This window comes from Lissotriton helveticus, chromosome 5_1, assembly GCF_964261635.1.
Source record: "Lissotriton helveticus chromosome 5_1, aLisHel1.1, whole genome shotgun sequence".
Classification (NCBI taxonomy): domain Eukaryota; kingdom Metazoa; phylum Chordata; class Amphibia; order Caudata; family Salamandridae; genus Lissotriton; species Lissotriton helveticus.
The window spans coordinates 50,702,170-50,721,784 of NC_136065.1; the positions used below are offsets into that span (position 1 = coordinate 50,702,170).

General features: G+C 45.0%; 1 protein-coding gene across 7 annotated transcripts in view; it reads right to left on the reverse strand.

Annotated features, from left to right (window-relative positions):
* LOC144754122 (butyrophilin subfamily 3 member A3-like) overlaps positions 1 to 19,615 on the reverse strand; it is a 600,119-nt gene that overhangs the window by 557,948 nt on the left and 22,556 nt on the right. The gene's annotated exons all lie outside the window — the stretch shown is intronic.

The following is a 19,615-nucleotide window of genomic DNA, read 5'->3' on the forward strand; positions in this document are numbered from 1 at the left end:
TAGTAGTAGAGTTACTAGTAGTAACTTACCTTGGTAAAGTTAGACTTTTGGTGTCAGTTAGACTTTTTTTAACACATGTTTTATTGGTATATTCAATAAGAACGGTCTGACAGAATCCACAATCATGAATGCATGTGCAAAGCATTGTATAGAACAATACATTTACCAAAGTCCCAAACAGTTCTTACATTCCCAACTTTAAAATGAGCTTTTGTTTTTGGCCTTATGTCACTTGTGCTCTGAGGGAGTTCAGAAATAAGGCTTAATGCGCCTCAGGGAGGTTTGGGGGTCAAGTTTATTTACAGCCCCAAATCAGGGGGCCCCTCAAGGTACCACATGGGGACAGGGTACTCTAGCCTTTAGTGATCATTAAAGTCATTGTGAGTACAATCGTATGCTTGCACACCCATGTGGGGGTCGGGGATGGGACTGTAGTGCCAGAATATGAAAAACTGGTTAAAGAAAGAAACAATAAGTGACCTAAACCGGATTCATGCATAATCTACTGTCCCAGGGGGTTTTATGGTGTCAGCAGGAGAACAGGAGGGTATGGTGGCAGAGGGAAGGGCCATGGCTAAGTGGGGCGGGGGGTACCCCAGCCACAACCACCATCTTCCAGGCCATCAGAGCCCAGTTACTCCAAGAGCTCAAGGAGCCAGGGTAGCCTTGAACAGCATTCCAGCTCACTCAACAAGGTCATCCCCTTTTCCCCAGTTGCTCATGTTCATCGTCTTCCCATTTGTCTGTAGTTGTGGGAAACTCCCATTCATTTGCACAGGGAGGTATGGGCCTACGAAAGACCGGACGCTCCTCTTCTTGCATCAATGCTCTTTCTTCAGCACAGGCCCACACAGTGAAGTCCTGTACCCATGTTACCACTTACGTTCCCACTGCGGACGTTCAGGCCATTGTGATGCATCCTTTGGCCAGGAACAGTGCCATGACAAGTAGCCTGATCCTCACTTTCTTCTGCATGTGTCTAGGAAAGGACCACTTCTGGGAATATTCTCAAGGGTCATAATGACTTTCAATACTCACACCCAGTCCCCATGAGGCACAGGGTCAGACTGATTTGCATATGGCCATGTCTGAACTGGGGTGGCAGAGTGGGCTAAAGAACGGTGATGGATTAAACCCAGATCTTTTGACTGGGTGTGAATGTTTGATTGGTTCAGATGCTCCGTCCATCACCACCCCCTTTTGTACCGCTGTCATTGCAAACAGCAGTGTCCCCGGGGTGGGCACCCCAGGACATGCAGGGGCCGGCCCTTTGGGCCATCAAGGGCTCCAGGAGGGGTGTCGCGTGGCACCCCCTCTCAATGTGTTCAAAGCCCCGGGGAGGTGGTGGTCCCCTTGGCTCGGGGGTCCATAACGCACCCTGCATTTGCATTTTTAGTGACCCGGGGAGGTGGCAGTCCCCAGGATGTGTGGGAGGCCTCCAGCACCCCACACAGGTTTTCTTTTTTTTTTTAAAACATACAAGCTCCGATGGGTGGCAGTCGCCGGGGCTGCGGGAGGGCCGCGTGCCCTCCCGCAGATAATTAACATAGCCCTAGGGAGGTGGCGGTCCCTGGGGCTCTGGGGACCCCGCAGGCCCCCGCTACATTAATAAATTGCACCCAGGACTTTGCCCACCCGGGAGCATTGAAAACGAAGCACCAGAGACCTCACTTTGTTTTTTGGGATGGATTCGCGCACCGACGTGACCCCGCCAGAAACCAAAAAATTGAAATGCTTTTTTTGGGCCTGGAGGTCCCTGTGGGACCCACTGAGCAGGCCTGGGGGGTCTGGTGTTTTTACCCTGCCCCCTTTTCTTGTATTTTTTATATCTTTATTTTACCTTTTTCTTTCTCCCTCAGTCTGAGCACAAGATGGCTGCCAACACTCCTGGTTTCAAGTGTTGGCAGCCAATCAGAGACAAACTCAAGCTCGCGGGTTAGGCTCCGCCCAGATATATATTTTTTTACTTTTTAGAATTTCTCAGGAACTATTGAATGGATTTACACTATTTAACATAAAGGACTCTCTGAACCAAGGGCTACCTTTTTACAAAACTTGGTGTAAATCCTTTCAGCAGTTTGGGCTGTAGCTTTGTCTAAAGATTTTTATGGAAAATAACATGGGGAAAATGAGTTTTGGGACCCCCATTTTTCCTCAGCCCCGCTTGATGAATCACCCCAAAGCTTTCATAACAGGAGCCGACTGGAGCGCCCCACTAGTTTTGAAAATTTTGCGAACATTCGTCAAAAGGCGCCAAAGTTATTGGGAAAAGAACGCTTTTCCTATGGAAACTAGGACCTAACTATAACTACCTACTGGCGACCGCCAGTAAGTTATATATATATATATATATTACCTACTGGCGGTCGCCAGTAGGTATATATAGTTAGGATTTTTTCTCTATGGGATTTTTGAAAATTCTATGTCTAATAACTTTGGCGTTTGTGGACGGAATTGGCTGAAATTTTCAGGAAAATGGAACATTTTGTTTCTGAGCAGCCCCTGAAAATTGGGGGGGGGGTTCGTCAAGGGGGGGCCGAGAAAAAAGGGGGGTCCTAAAATGCGTTTTTCCCATGTTAATTTCCTTAGGGCGGTTGGCCTCACTTTTAGCCCGAACGGCTGAATGGATTTGCATGAAACTTGGCAAAATTGTAGGGACTGTTAGCCCGATGTGCCTTTGCTAGGTCTCAATATATGTGCTCCAGTGGATTTTGATAAATTAACGTTCAAAAAAATATATATATCTGTAACAGCGCTCCGGGTAGCGCTCCGGTTCGCGTACTTGACGCGTAACGGAACTTCGCGAAGCGAAGCTGATTGGCTCTCCGGTGTCTGTCAACATTCTAAACAGTCCGGAGAGACCGCCATCTTGTCTCTCGGTAGGATCGAGAGACAAGAGGAGGCCAAAACAAAGGGGGAAATGACCATAAGGGGGCATAGTAGATCCTCCCTCACCCTCTAGATTTGATGTGGAGGCTTTAAAAGGGCCCCGCGGGGCAAAAAAAAACAACAAAAAAATCGTTTTTTTTGCGTGGGGAGCGCCCGGTACGCTTTTGTGGAATGGGCGGTGGTAATCTAAATGATGAGGGGGGGGGGCAGAGTTCAAAGCACATCAGCGTGCATAAACACGAAAATGTTTTGATCTACCACGTACTTGACGTATCTCTAGCTTTATTAATACAATAAACAATAATGAAAAATCAACATCAATAGGGTTGTCCGTATTCCCAGTCAGTACCCTTCCCCGCCCGCCATGTGCACAAAGACCGCATACATCCCCCATAACGTCAAGGCTAAGTAACTAGAACGTCATAAGGAGTTGCAAGTCGCTCCCATACTGGCGCCATTTTGGTCGAGGCCAGGCAGGTCCAGAGTATAGTTCAATGTCTCCAATAAGTAGCGGCAGGACCAGAATCCCTTTCGGCAGTTCTGGCTTCATCATTACGAGCACTAGAAAACAAGACATTCTGGGTAATACCACCCTTGACGCAGCACTTTATTCTACAAGATGGTGTCTTTCAAAAGCCAGGGGTATAGGAGTATGTAACAAGCGAGCCATTTAATTGAAAAAACTAAACGTGACAAACGGTTGCAGAATCAGTGAAGGTTGATTTTTTAATTGAAAGTATAACAGGATCAGTTACAATAAAATCGTTCATACGCACACCATGGGCGAGTATCATGGGTAACATTATTTCGAAGCTTTATTAATACAATAATCAATAATGAAAAATCGACATCAATAGGGTTGTCCGTATTCCCAATCAGTACCCTTCTCCGCCCGCCATGTGCACAAAGACTGCATACATCCCCCATAACGTCAAGGATAAGTAACTAGAACGTCATAAGGAGTTGCAAGTCGCTCCCATACTGGCGCCATTTTGGTCGAGGCCAGGCAGGTCCAGAGTATAGTTCAATGTCTCCAATAAGTAGCGGCAGGAGCAGAATCCCTTTCGGCAGTTCTGGCTTCGTCATTACGAGCTCTAGAAAACAAGACATTCTGGGCAATACCACCCTTGACGCAGCCCTTTATGCTACAAGATTGTGTCTTCCATTCAGAAAATATTGTTGGCAGCATTTTGAAAGGAAAGATAAACGGCCGTTCTCCTAGTGAGTCTCACATTGTTACATTTATGAAGAATGTTGAAGAGTAGTATGTTGAAAATATGAAGCCATCATTCTACAAACTCTCAACCAGCCTTGGATGGAAAAATCCTGAAGAATGTACAAACTGAAAAACCGTTTTTGTCTGCATAGCATCAGCAGCAACACTTGAGTCAGCTTTGTGTGAAGCCGCCATCTTGATCCAATTAATACTGTCCACCTGCACACATTCAGGGACCAGGCCGCATTGCGAGGGCACCGCAAGACGTGTCTTCAGGTCAAACGGATTGTGGGACAAGGTCCAGAATGAAGAGTCACCAAAAGGCAAAAAGTTCCGCCGGACCCCGGGAGGTGGCCGCCTATGTCGGGGCCGATCTCAGGCCACACCAGGGCAACAAGACTTGGGGAGGGGGCAGGAGCCAAGCGCCCCCTCCCAGTCCGCGCCACCACACCGCCCCTCGGGGGCCTCCGTCAAGCGGTTCAGGGAGGCACCGCAGGCAGCGGTTCTTCAGATCAGTGGCTCTCACCGGCAAGGCTCCCCTCCGTCAGCAGCGATCGTTGGCGCTGTGGTTGCGGCCGGAGGCCCCGCCTAGTCAACGCTCCAGCCTCTCCATGTCGTAGGCCGCAAGAGTGGGCGCAACTCAGCTGGATGGCGGGTGAGACGCTGTAGCCGCAAGAGTAGGCGAAACTCAACCGGCCGAGTGAGGCACTGTACCGCAAGAGCGGGCGGAACTCAGCTGGCCGAGCGAGGCACTGTGCCGCAAGAGTGGGCGGAACTCAGCTGGCCGAGTGAGGCACTGTGCCGCAAGAGCGGGCGGAACTCAGCTGGCCGAGCGAGGCACTGTACCGCAAGAGTGGGCGGAACTCAGCTGGCCGAGCGAGGCACTGTGCCGCAACAGTGGGCGGAACTCAGCTGGCCGAGCGAGGCACTGTGCCGCAAGAGCGGGCGTAACTCAGGTGGCCGAGCGAGGCACTGTAGGTCTTCCTCTCACAAAGATGAAAGTCAGAGTGAGGAAACAAGGAGGGGTTTTCATCATTTGGGACATAAAAAATAGTTCTAAACCAATGAAAAGTGTCATTTTTACGTCACATGACCTAGCCTTACATCATTAGGAAACCAAAAGTGAAATGAACCAATGAAAATTTTTATTAACAAGTCACATGACCTGTTATGCTTACGTTACGCGCTCTGCCCTGTGCCCCGGATCGCTTCCGGGAAGCTGCGCTTCGCGCATCGGGTGCGCTAACGCGGCGCGTCATATGACGCATTACGCGACACTACAGTGTTTCTGGATGTTTCAGACTGAAGCTGGCGTCAGCATGAGAGCACCCCGTGGCTACGTTGTGACCGTTCCACAAGCAATCATGGCAGTCGCTCCCCACCGGAAGTCTGCGGGAGTCGGGGGCCCCGGTGACTCTTGTAGAATCTTCAAGGCTGAGGGGACGCTTTTGGGAATGGGGCCCATGCCCTAGCAGTCAAGCGTCCGAGTTCCAGGGTTGCCCAGAGCCATCCTTGCAGGCCAGGCCCAAGTCTGTGGAGCCGACCGCCATTTCGTGAGCTCCGTGGCAGCCGCCTGTCGCTGTACCGCAAGAGTGGGTGCAAATCAGCCGGATGGCGGGTGAGACGCTGTAATAGCAAGAGCAGGCGCAACTCAGCTGGCCGAGAGAGGCACTGTGCCGCAAGAGTGGGCGTAACTCAGCTGCCGAGTGAAGCGCTGGGGTGCAGCTGAGAAACCTCCACCTGGGGAGGTGGGGGAGGCTCGTTCGCGCCGCCTCTCCCTTCCGGTGCACCCCACGCCGTCTCGTGGCGCAGGTAGGCACTGTGCCGGAAGAGTGGGCGTAACTCAGATGCCGAGTTAAGCGCTGGGGTGCAGCTGAGAAACCTCCACCTGGGGAAGTGGGGGAGGCTCGTTCGCGCCGCCTCTTCCTTCCAGTGCACCCCACGCCGTCTCCTGGCGCAGGTATATGTGATGGTCGGACCAGGGCACCGCAGGACGTGTCTTCAGGTCAAACGGATTGAGGGACAAGGTCCAGAATGGAAGAGTCACCAAAAGACAAAAAGTTCCGCCGGACCCCGGGAGCCGGCCGCCTATGTCGGGGACGATCTCAAGCCACAGCAGGGCAACAAGACTTGGGGAGGGGGCAGGAGCCAAGCGCCCCTTCCGAGTCCGCGCCACCACACCGCCCCTCGGGGGCCTCATTCAAGCGGCTCAGGGAGCCACCGCAGGCAGCGGTTCTTCAGATCAGTGGTCTCACCGGCAAGGCTCCCCTCCGTCAGCAGCGATCGTTGGCGCTGTGGTTGCGGCCGGAGGCCCCGCATAGTCAATGCCCCGGCCTCTCCATCTCGTAGGCCGCAGAGTAGTCGGGGAGAAATCCCGGGAACGGCAGCATGTATTTGGATCGATGTTGCAGCAGGCTGCCATGTAAATAGTTATTTAATAAAACGTTTTACCCTGTTACTTTGCTGGTGTGTTGTATATATTTATAATATTTGCATAGGGTTTGTCGTTATTTTGGGCGGGGTGGGCGGCGGAGCTGTCTTGCAGCCATCATGGCGTCGAGCTCGGTTCCTCTCACTAGTTTCATATTTCTCATGAGGGGTTGTTCCTAATGTTTCTATTTTAGCGAGGTCAAAAAGAGATCCCATTAGTGGCCTACTGATTTTGCTTGATTCCTTTTGTTTTTTCTAACGATTTTTCACTATCTGCAAAGACTAAACAGAGTATTGCGACTATGTGCTTGTTTGTAAATAGAGAATGAACCAAAGAGAAGCAATTCCAAAACAGTACATGCTTGGATAACAATCAATCAAATGGAGAGGGAAGCAGGCACGACGGATTACAACGGGGGCAAAGGCCTGCGTTACCTACACTTCACTATATGCAAAGAGAGAATAATCCTAAAAGAAAAGAGGGGAGGGGGGGCAGCGTTCAAAGCACATCAACGTGCATAAACACGAAAATGTTTTTACCTACCACGTACTTGACATTTTAAAGCTTTTGATATTTGCTAATAAAAAACCATTGAAATTCACTGAAAAAACCATAGGTTATAGACCATATATAGTTAGGAATTAGCATTTACAAAACCTTGAAACTTCACTGAAAAAACCATGGGTTATAGACCATATATAGTTAGGAATTAGCATTTACAAAACCTTATTTTACTCACACAAAACCATTGAAATTCCATATATAGTTAGTTGCACTAACTATTATATCGCGCACCCGCAATCCACTGCTGATGATGTCACATATTACATCATTCATGACATGGTCAGTGACATCACTGATGACATCACTGATGACATCTCAAATGACATCACTGATGACATCACTGATGACATCTCAAATGACATCACTGATGACATCTCAAATGACATCTCATTTGACATTACTGATCACATCACTGATGACATCATTCATGTGATGATACGATGAACCTCTTCAGACTCTAATATAACCTTAGATACACTCAGTGTAAACAGACACTCACAGACTGTCACTCATCCATGGAGTTACTCACACACCTAGTCAGTCTTGCAAAGAATCAATCACACCTCCATTTCCTCAACTATATAGTTATACACACCTTACTTATTGAAACATATACTAACACATATTTACTCTCTTATACAATCCCTGATACAAGTTCACAATGATCCATACAGCCACTCACACATTCACTGGCTCTTATGCACAGTTATTTATATATGTCAACTCTCACATGTACTGTGTTTTACATATGTACTTACTTTGACATGTAGCACTGAGATATCCATTCACTCACCAATACACTCATGCACACAGTCAACCGCCCATACAGCTGTTTCCACGTGCACTTTTGAACCCATACATCTAGTGAATCAACTGCTCACACATCTATGCACAGAGTCACACACCTCCCAGCCACCCACACACACACTCAGTCTCTCATACAAATACTTGGGCAACCAATCAATAACCCATATAGTTAGTCATATAGCTAATGATCAACACATGCAGCAGATTACAGAACAACAGACACAATGATGCACAAATTAAAACAGTTTAGTCACTAACCCATGCACTCAGTGAGACACATTTAATCACTCACTCATACAGTCAGTCATGCACCTACTAAATCCTTCATCCAGACACTTATACATCCATTCATTCTTCAATATGTAAGACATATTTTAACTTTACAGAAACATACAGTCACTGGATGTTGTCATTTGAGATGTCATCAGTGATGTCATTTGAGATGTCATCAGTGATGTCATCAGTGATGTCACTGACCATGTCATGAATGATGTAATATGTGACATCATCAGCAGTGGATTGCGGGTGCGCGATATATAGTTAGTGCAACTAACTACATATGGAATTTCAATGGTTTTGTGTGAGTAAAATAAGGTTTTGTAAATGCTAATTCCTAACTATATATGGTCTATAACCCATGGTTTTTTCAGTGAATATATATATATATATTCACTGAAAAAACCATAGGTTTTACACACGTTATAGTTAGGAAGTAGCATTTACAAAACCTATGAAATTCACTGAAAAAACCATAGGTTTGACACCAGTTATAGTTAGCTGGAAATGTCATGAGTGATGTAATATGTGACGTCATCAGCAGTGCATTACACGCGCAAGTTATAGTGAGTCCAACTAACTATAACGTGGAATTTCATTGGTTTTATATCAGTAAAATTTCCAGCTAACTATAACTGGTGTCAAACCTATGGTTTTTTCAGTGAATTTCATAGGTTTTGTAAATGCTACTTCCTAACTATAACGTGTGTAAAACCTATGGTTTTTTCAGTGAATTTCATTGGTTTTTAAAATGCTAATTCAGAAATATCTCGTGTATACAACCTATACTTTTGTCAATAAAGTTCTGGCAATATTGTTTTCAGAAACAAGCCGTTTTCTTCACTGTTCAAGTTGCATAGAGACTCCTTGTAAAGCGATACAGAATTAGAAAGTCTGTACCTTGCCTTTTTTTCAACGCATTAAAATTTGCCTGTAAATAAAAATAGCCTTTCTAAACTTTCGTGCACGACCCGGTGTGCGCACTCTCGGCAACAGTTCTCAATAAAATGGATAGCGCATTTCCAGGCTTTCGTGTGCGACCGACTGCGCGCACCCGCCTATATATTTCGTGAAAACTTTGCAATCTGAACTTATTGAATTTCTTCATAGACCCATCAAAGAACTTATAATACGTCAAAGAGACTAAACCTAGGCTTCTTTTTTCATATTATGAAAATTTTCATTAAATGGAGCCGAATGTCTTTTTAAACTTTCGTGTGTGACCGAATGTACACACCTTGGTATTTTAAAAAAAAATATAAAAGGTTTTATACTTTAACAATTGTATGCTTGAATCGAGCTCAGAAGATATATTAAATCCGGATATGTTTGGATTTACTCCTTTTCACGTTTTGAAACTTCGCTGAATTAGACCGCTACTTCCAAATGGCGTACGTGACCAGATACTATCACCGCGTACACGTCTTGAGACGCGCATGTGAAGTCATGTGACTTGAAAACAACACTTCCAATTGGTTCTTAGTAGTTTCTATTCTGCAATTTACACGGAGCACTCCACCCACTTCTCTCACTATCTTTTCTACTCTCAAAAGAGAACAACGTTCAACGCCCTTCGGAAGACTTTGCTGAAATGGCTGCCGCCCCGCATTCATCTTCCGAATCTGAAGGAAATGAGCGACTACCTTTAAAAAGAAAAAAGGAATCTTTTATTTGGCAATTTTTCACTTATCCTGAAGAACAAAAGAAAGTGAATGCGCCAAAAGTTACCTGCACGATATGCAATTTGGTTCTCTCAAGAGGAAATCCAAGAAAAAATATATTCCTTTTCCATACATACCATGGTGCGGCATGTCAAACAAGTGCACCCTGTGGAATTTGCACAGGCATCGACAAGAGCCCTGGCCACGCTATTACCATCAGAGGTGGCCAGCACATCATCTGGTGGACGACCTCTATCTCCATCGAGTGCTGTGATGGACTTGAGACCATATCTTGCAAAGGTGCACATGAAATGCAACGAGTGTGGAGAAATTCTTCTGTACGGAGAGCAGAGCCTCATTCTTACTAAACTAAAAATTGAGAGTCATAAATGCCCTGAGAAAAGATAAATTTCTTCATTTCATTTTGATCCTGTGTCACACATGAAAATGTTGTTGCAAGTTAAAAAAATCAAAAACTGCATGACACTGTTCCTGTCAAGGTAGCATAGCTGACGGCCTAGGGGTGGAGGACCGTTGTGCAAATACCCCGGGGAGGACTCTGGATATGCTTGGTCCCTGAGATTCTTAGATGTCACTGCCTTCCACAAATGGCATAAGTCCTGGATGTTCGGTGCCATACTTGAGGGTTTGACCTAAAGACACGTCCTGCGGCGCCCTGGTCCAAAATCAAACAACATAACACTTGTTTTAAAAAAAAAAAAAAAGTTATTTTCAGAACTAACTCATTGTACCAAAAACAGCTCCAGGAGCATATTATAAAGGGGGTTTATCTCCCCTTTTTTGGCTTTCGTTCGTGCGCGACCGTGTGCGCGCACCCGCCTATATATTTCAGGAAAACTTCGCGATTGCAACTTATTAAATTTCTTCATAGACCCATCAAAGAACTTATACTACGTCAAAGACAGTAAACCTAGGCTTCTTTTTTATTATTATGAAAATTTTCATTAAATGGAGCCGAATGTCTTTTTAAACTTTCGTGTGTGACCGAATGTACACACCTTGGTATTTTAAAAAAAAAATATAAAAGGTTTTATACTTTAACAATTGTATGCTTGATTCCAGCTCAGAAGATATATTAAATCCGGATATATTTGGATTTACTCCTTTTCACGTTTTGAAACTTCGCTGAATTAGACCGCTACTTCCAAATGGCGTACGTGACCAGATACTATCACCGCGTACACGTCCTGAGACGCAAATGTGAAGTCATGTGACTTCACAACAACACTTCCAATTGGTTCTTAGTAGTTTCTATTCTGCAATTTACACGAAGCACTCCACCCACTTCTCTCACATCTTTACCCTGTTATCTGCAATTGTGAACATCAAAAGGAGCTGCGCTACGCCCCTGTAAGAGGCATCACTCCCACTGCTGCAACGGCTTGGCAGTCCTCCAGATGCACAGGAACAGCCCCTCCGATCCATTGAAGTTCTCTGTCGTGAGAGGCCTCACTCCCACTGCTGCAACGGCTTGGCAGTCCTCCAGATGCACAGGAACAGCCCCTCCGATCCATTGAAGTTCTGTGTCGGTCTCAATACCACTTACGAAATGAAAATAAGCACTGAAGAATATTTATGCTGTAGCAGGAGGAGTACTACATGCTTGCAGAATGCATTCTATTACCTATAAAAAAGTGAAACACCCACGCTACAATCATATAGAATACTTCCTCTAAAGAAGCCTGTGAATAACTTTCGAACATCAGGTTAACCTTTTTTTACTCTCTCATCATTGTTAAAGATAAGTATTTACAATACTATATTAAACAATGCCATGATTTTTCCTTTTTAATTTTAAAAATCTTGCCATCTTTCACAAACCCAATACTCATGGCTTCTTTTTCGTGACAAAAATCTTGCAATATTACATACCTACATAGAATAACAGAAAAAACATAAAACTACAAAGGCCAAACAGTCTACTAAACGCGGATTTGTAACCTATGGGGCAGATTCATGTTAACTACTTCATACCCAGATATGCACCAGTTAATGTGCACCACAGTATGGTAGTGCTCCGTTACCCATGGTGTGCCACATTTGAAATGTGGCGCACCATGGTACAAAAACACCATACATGCGTAACACATCTGTGCTCAAAAACGAATACATTGCTAGAGTTGCATCGCAACTGTGATGCAGCTCCAGCAAGGCTCACCAATGCACTATATTCACAATGCTGCGTCAATACCTACGCCTGCTTCAAGCACATGCACAGTTTTGAAACAGCATGGTCCTGAAAGTCACTGAGTGAAATATCATACATTACAGTCAGCCACTTTCAAGACGCATTCCTTCAGAGGAACACTTACCGGTTATTAGAGGTAGATCGTCCGACTCCACCGGAGGAGACCCCTAATAAAAAAGACATATATAAAATGCGGACTAGCCGCTGTATCGTGCTAGCAAACTTTAACTTAAAAATCGTTAGAAAAAACAAAAGGAATCGAGCAAAATCAGTAGGCCACTGATAGGATCTCTTTTTCACCTCGCTAAAATAGATACATTAGGAACAACCCCTCATGAGAAATATGAAACTAGTGAGAGAAACCGAGCTCAACGCCATGATGGCTGCAAGATAGCTCGGCTCAGCCGCCCACCCCGCCCAAAATAACGACAAACCCTATACAAATATTATAAAAAAATACAACACACCAGCAAAGTAACAGGGTAAAACGTTTTATTAAATAACTATTTACATGGCAGCCTGCTGCAACATGAAAACAACACTTCCAATTGGTTCTTACCAGTTTCTATTCTGGAATTTACACGCAGCACTCCACCCACTTCTCTCACTATCTTTTCTACTCTCAAGAGAGAACAACGTCCTACATTTTTCGGAAGACTTTGGTGAAATGGCTACCGTATCTCATTCATCTTCCGAATCTGAACAAAATGATCGACTACCTTTAAGAAGAAAAAAGAATCTTTCATCTGGCAATTTTTCACTTATCCTGAAGATCAAAAGAAAGTAAATGCACCAAAAGTAACCTGCACGATATGTGACTCGTTTCTCTCAAGAGGAAATCCAACAAAAAAATATTCCTTCTCAATACATACCATGGTGCGGCATGTCAAACAAGAGCACCCTGTGCAATTTGCAGAGGGATTGACAAAAGCCCTGGCCACGCTATTACCGTTAGAGGTGGCCAGCACATTTTTTGATCGACGACCTGTATCTCCATCGAGTGCAGAGATGGACTTGAGATATTTAACTATATATGGTCTATAACCTATGGTTTTTTCAGTGAATTTGCTCCGCCGCCCACCCCGCCCAAAATAACGAGAAACCCTATGCAAATATTATAAATATATACGATACACCAACAAAGTAACAGGGTAAAACGTTTAATTAAATAACTATTTACATGGCAGCCTGCTGCAACATCGATCCAAATGCATGGTTTTTTCAGTGAAATTCCTCCGCCGCCCACCCCGCCCAAAATAACGAGAAACCCTATGCAAATGTTATAAATATATACAACACACCAACAAAGTAACAGGGTAAAACGTTTAATTAAATAACTATTTACATGGCAGCCTGCTGCAACATCTCCGCCAGCAGACGGCGTGGGGTGCACTGGAAGGGAGAGGCGGCACGAACGAGCCTCCCCCACCTCCCCAGGTGGAGGTTTCTCAGCTACACCCCAGCGCTTCACTGATCTCCTTGTCCTCAGTCAAGCATCAATAGTAAGATTTTCATAGGTGAGTGTAGGTTCATAGTTTGCCATCCACAGACTAAAAGCCTGGAGTGGCAGTGAAAAAACCATAACTAGGTAAGAAGGAACGCAGAGGCTGTAGGAAGGACTCTGCATATGCTTGGTCCCTGAGATGCTTCGATGTCACTGCCTTCCACAAATGTCATAAGTCCTGGATGTTGGGTGTCATAATTGAGGGTTTGACCTAAAGACACGTCCTGCGGTGCCCTGGTCCAACCATCACATATACCTGCGCCAGGAGATGGCGTGGGGTGCACTGGAAGGGAGAGGCGGCGCGAACGAGCCTCCCCCACCTCCCCAGGTGGAGGTTTCTCAGCTACACCCCTAAAGACACGTCCTGCGGTGCCCTGGTCCAACCATCACATATACCTGTGCCAGGAGACGGCGTGGGGTGCACTGGAAGGGAGAGGCGGCGCGAACGAGCCTCCCCCACCTCCCCAGGTGGAGGTTTCTCAGCTGCATCCCAGCACTTCACTCGACATAGGCGGCCGGCTCCCGGGGTCCGGCGGAACTTTTAGCCTTTTGGTGACTCTTCCATTCTGGACCTTGTCCCACAATCCGTTTGACCTGAAGACACGTCCTGCAGTGCCCTGGTCCAACCATCACATATACCTGCGCCAGGAGACGGCGTGGGGTGCACTGGAAGGGAGAGGCGGCGCGAACGAGCCACCCCCACCTCCCCAGGTGGAGGTTTCTCAGCTACACCCCAGCGCTTCACTCGACAAGCTGAGTTGCGCCCGCTCCTGCGGCACAGTGCCTCGCTCGGCCAGCTGAATTACGCCTGCTCTTGCTATTACAGCGTCTCACCCGCCATCCGGCTGAATTGCACCCACTCTTCCGGTACAGCGACAGGCGGCTGCCACGGAGCTCAGGAAATGGCGTTCGGCTCCACAGACTTGGGCCTGGCCTGCAAGGATGGCTCTGGACAACCCTGGAACTCGGACGCTTGACTGCTACGGCATGGGCCCCATTCCCAAAAGCGTCCCATCAGCCTTGAAGATTCTACAAGAGTCACCGGGGCCCCCGACTCCCGCAGAGTTCCAGTGGGGAGCTTCTGCCATGATTGCTCGCAGAATGGCCACGACGTAGCCACGGGGTGCTCTCATGCTGACGCCAGCTTCAGTCTGAAACTGCCAGAAACACTGTAGACTACCAATTCAATCAGTTCCGGTGGAGCCCCAACGACGTATCGCGTTGTTGCATAATGCGTCATATGACACGCTGCGTTAGCGCACCCGGAAGTGCTCCGGTGCGCGAGGCGCGAAGCTCAGCTTCCCGGAAGCAATCCGGGGCGCGGCGCGGAGCGCGTAACGTAAGCATAACAAGTCATGTGACTTGTTAATAAAACTTTTCATTGGTTTAGAAATATTTTTTGTCCCAAATGATGAAAACCCCTCCTTGTTTCCTCTTGACTCCTGCCCCCTCCCCAAGTCTTGCTCGGCCAGCTGAGTTTCGCCCACTCGTGCAGCCTACGACATGGATACGCCGGGGCGTTATGGATCAGTATGAGCAAATATACACTTGGGGATTCACAAGCAACAACAAGCCTTTGTATTTGGGGCTCTAAATCAACAACAGTGAGAGAACAGAACCGAACTAAGCACTCAGAGGCTACGTTTAAACGTAACATCATCTCCCCAAAGGTACATCACCTTACACACACATGCACTCTGATCTCCTTGGCCTCAGTCAAGCATCAATAGTATGATTTTCATAGGTGAGTCTAGGTTCATGGATTTCCATCCACAGACTAAAAGCCTGGAGTGAGAGTGAAAAAACCATAACTAAGTAAGAAGGAAGACAGAAACAGAATCTTCCTCTGCAACATCCGGCTCTGCATCGCTACTTACTTATAAATGCAGAAAAAACTCAATTAACACAAGGGCTCTTTTCAGAGCCACCTTATATCAAAGCACTCAAACTTCTGATTTATCTCCATTTTCACACTCTTCTAAATAAGTGTGCGCGCCCGAGTGCGCGCACCCCGCAACTTTAAAAAAAATAAAAATATATATATTTTCGCCTTTAAGGACCTTACTGCACACCCTGAGAAAACCTACGCAGCAAAACAATCTCTACCTTCTCCCCTTTCCATGTTCCAACGCTTTCAAATGAACAATATATTTACTCGCAGTGACAAAATGGCGGTCAACACTTCCTGATTTCCTTCGAATCGAACGTTAACACACGTCACGCAGCAAAAAAAAAATTCCGCTCGCGCGCAGCCGCTTGAGTGCGCGCACCCGTGCGCGCTTACAGATATATAATTGACTTTAACTTTAATTTTCTCAGCAACTACTGAACGGATTTACACCATTCCAAAAAAAGCGTAATCTGCGAGCCGGACTCTACAGTTTTGCCAAATTTCTTATAAACCCATTCAGCCGTTCGACCTGTAGCCGTGTCTAAACGTCCTATGGAAAATAACATGGAGAAAACACGTTTTGGGACCCCCCTTTTATCTCAGCCCCCGCTTCACCAATCCCCCCAAACTTTCCGGGAAGGAGCGCAGCGGACCGAGCCATCTTCTTTGAGAAATTCGCAAAGATTCATAAACCAGAGCCAAAGTTAATCCAAATAGAATGTTGAGGATTTCCTATGGAAACTAGGTCCTAACTATAACTACCTACTGGCGACCGCCAGTAGGTAATATATATATATATATATTTGTACAAAATTCCTCCGATGTTCCGTTCCACTATTGGATTTCGGCGAAGGATCACGGCACCACATCCAGAAATGAATTTCAAAAGTGCTGTTGTTTAAACTATAGTGCAAGTACAAATGGTAGAGGACGGTCTACGTATTTTGGCTCTCATCCTTCTACTGGACCATAGAGCCTAGCGACTAGAGTGTCTCTTTTAAAGTGCTCAGTGCAATTACCCACATTCCTTTCTATTAGAAAACAGACTAGACTTTATATAATCCTGATTAAACTTCTATGAATGTGACAATCTACCTTCCTTTACTAAGACAGTTGTTTTATAATTATTAGTTGATGTGCAAAAAAAACAAAAATATATATATATTTTTTTCTGCTGTCTGAGACCCATATTAATTAGTTACCTTGTCCCTAAAAGTAGGGAAAGGTTTAAGGGGGAAAATATCCCTAGGTCCCTGTCCTCGTGCTTGATTAAGTTGTGAACATGATGGGTAATCATTTTGATACTGCCATAAAATTCCCATTCTCCCTGTAATCTCCATGATTTTGTACATGCTGTGATGTTGTTCTTCACATATATGTAATCCCTTTCAATAAGGTACATAATTGATACAAGGTGGCTGGTGCAAAATCCATCAGATGTAAAGTACATTTGTAAAAAATGTTAAGAAACCAATCTATTTTTGTATTTTTCAAACTATCTCTAAAAAGCGGTCAAGGAGAGGTTTAGCCATGTGTTGATAACGTGACTAGTGCATTCATTATATTGTTTATCATTAAGAAAAATGAATTGTAAAGTACATTAAACTATATTGACCCCTACAAGATAACAATTTTCAATTCATATGCAAAAAGTGCCTTTGTAAGTCATAAAATATACCGTAAAAAAGTTGATTAAATATCTAAAATCAGCAGTAAAGATAGTCATTTCACAGTGTTCATGTGAGTAGAGGCAGTGTACCATGTGTTCAGCCTTCGCTGGTTTTCCTAGTTTTCAAATAGATGAGTCGCAGATGGACCAATGATTCATAGTGTGTACCAAAACCAATCTTCCTCTGTTGTGTCCCTTACAGTTAGTCATTATTTTGATAGCTTCTCATGCGAGGTCCTACCATTGAGTTCTAATGTTCATCACTGATAGTGATAGAGATGGACCTCCTTTCATTTTTCAACCTACTCTTTCTTCCACTACAGATGGATATGTAATTCTTCATCTAAATTATGGCCAAATCGGCTTCCGGTGCCAATCGCTAGAATTAATCTTGACTCTGTTCTGTGTAGATAGAGGGTTCTTATTACAACAACATGCAAAAGGGGCCTCCCGAATGATAAAGAACCAGCAAATGGATTCAACCAAACACCCACAGAAAATCAATTATATTTTAGATTTTTTTTATTTTTTATGTATATGGTCATTTTGAATAAAGTTCTGATAACAAAACACACAAGAAATTCATCATGTTCAGTGACTTCAAATACATAGAAATTTCATTAAATGATACAAAAGACAAAAAGGAACATCAGCCCAAAGGGTAAATAGAACAATAAAAAACATGACATGCAATTCAGTCATTCAATCAAGCAACCATAAGCTACCTATCATACAATACATACATCCATACTCAATCAAAACATCATTTCATCATACATCAGAGGATTCTGTCTCCACCTCTTTCTTTTGGTTTCACAATTTTGATCCGAGTGTACTTTAAAAGCTGTCAATCACTTGAATGGAAATTGTGAAAGCGTTTAGTCATGGGGTAAGTGAAGTCTTGGGGGCAGATTTATGAGGCCCTTGCGCCTCTTTGCGCCGCAATTGCGTCACGTAATGTGATGCAACGGCGGCGCAAACAATGCGCCCTATTTACAACGTGACGCATCTAGGAGATGCGTCACGTTGGAAACCCCTGCGCCATAAGGAGGCGTTCCTGCGCAGGGGGGGGCGTTCCTGCGCAGGAACGCCTCCTAAAAGTGGCGGAGTGAAATCTATGAGATTTCACTCAGTCACTTTCTACGTCAATTCCTTACGCCTGCTTGAAGCAGGCGTAAGGGTGACGCACCATGCATTGTAGGAGTCATGTCGCACTTCGCCGAGAGATGCGTCACGCATCTTCACTGCCTTGCACCATGGTGCGCCGCATTGTAAATGCGGCGCACCATGGATGGCGGAGCAGTGGCGCACTGTGGCGCACATTAACTGGCGCATCCCTGTGGATGCGCCAGTTAACATACATCTGCCCCTTTGTTTTTAATGGCTCGTAAATGTTGTAAGACTTATTGATGGTACTTCCTACATATTGTTTTCTGCAGGGACATTCTAACAGGTATACCACAAACTTTGATTCCCATGTTATATGATCCTCAATATGTTCAGTTTGGCCATTTTTAAGTTGATACAATGTCAGATTTTGACCATGTTTGCATGCTCTACATTTAGAGCATTTCCAGAAACCTGGAGTATTCACCCGAGATGATGTGGTTGGTCTTTTCAGTTCTAGAAGACTTTGTGTTAGCATGTCTTCCAAGGATGCTGTTTTCCTGTACGTGATATTTGATCGAGAAGACAATATCCTTTGCCTGTTCCATCAAGCATTAATATACCCCAGTTCTTATGGATGATGTTCTTTAGTTCTCTGCTTTGATTATTAAAATCAATGATTTGTCGAGTAATGCTGTCATCTTTTCTTCTTCTTTCTGGATTTTCATTGTTGGATCGTAAGAGATCTGCACTTGCTTTCAAGGTGTCTCTGGCTTTTGCATTTTCAATTACACCAAGGGGATATCCTTGTTCTAAAAAATGGTTGCTCATTTAGTTTATTTGGGAGTTCAGATCTGATGTTTCAGAGCAGATTCTCTTCGCTTGCAACACCTCTCTATAGGGTATGCTCTATTTTAGAATTTGCGGATTCCCACTGTTGTCATGCAGGATGCTATTGCATGAAGTGGGTTTCCTGTGCATTTTAGTGCATATCCTATGGCTTTGAATAAAAACTTCCACATCTAAAAATGCACCTATCGTAGATTTGAAAGATAGATTGTATTCATGTACAATGAGTGAGTTTATGAAGTCTTGAAGGTCAGTGTGGTCACCCTCCCATACAATAAAGAGGTCATCAATGAATCTTGACTAAAATTTGATTTTTTCCGGATTTCTCAATTTTCAGTACTTCCGTTTCCTATACAGCCATGAGTAGGTTAGCGTATGTTGATGCAAAAGATATATATAAATATATATATTACAAGGCAGACAGAATTACACAGTGCCATCACACCACAGGCACCACAATGAACATGTTGTTACCATGCATTCCAATACAACGCAAGTCGTTACAATGAATTGCTTTAGGGAATCCACCACCTTCTCTACTG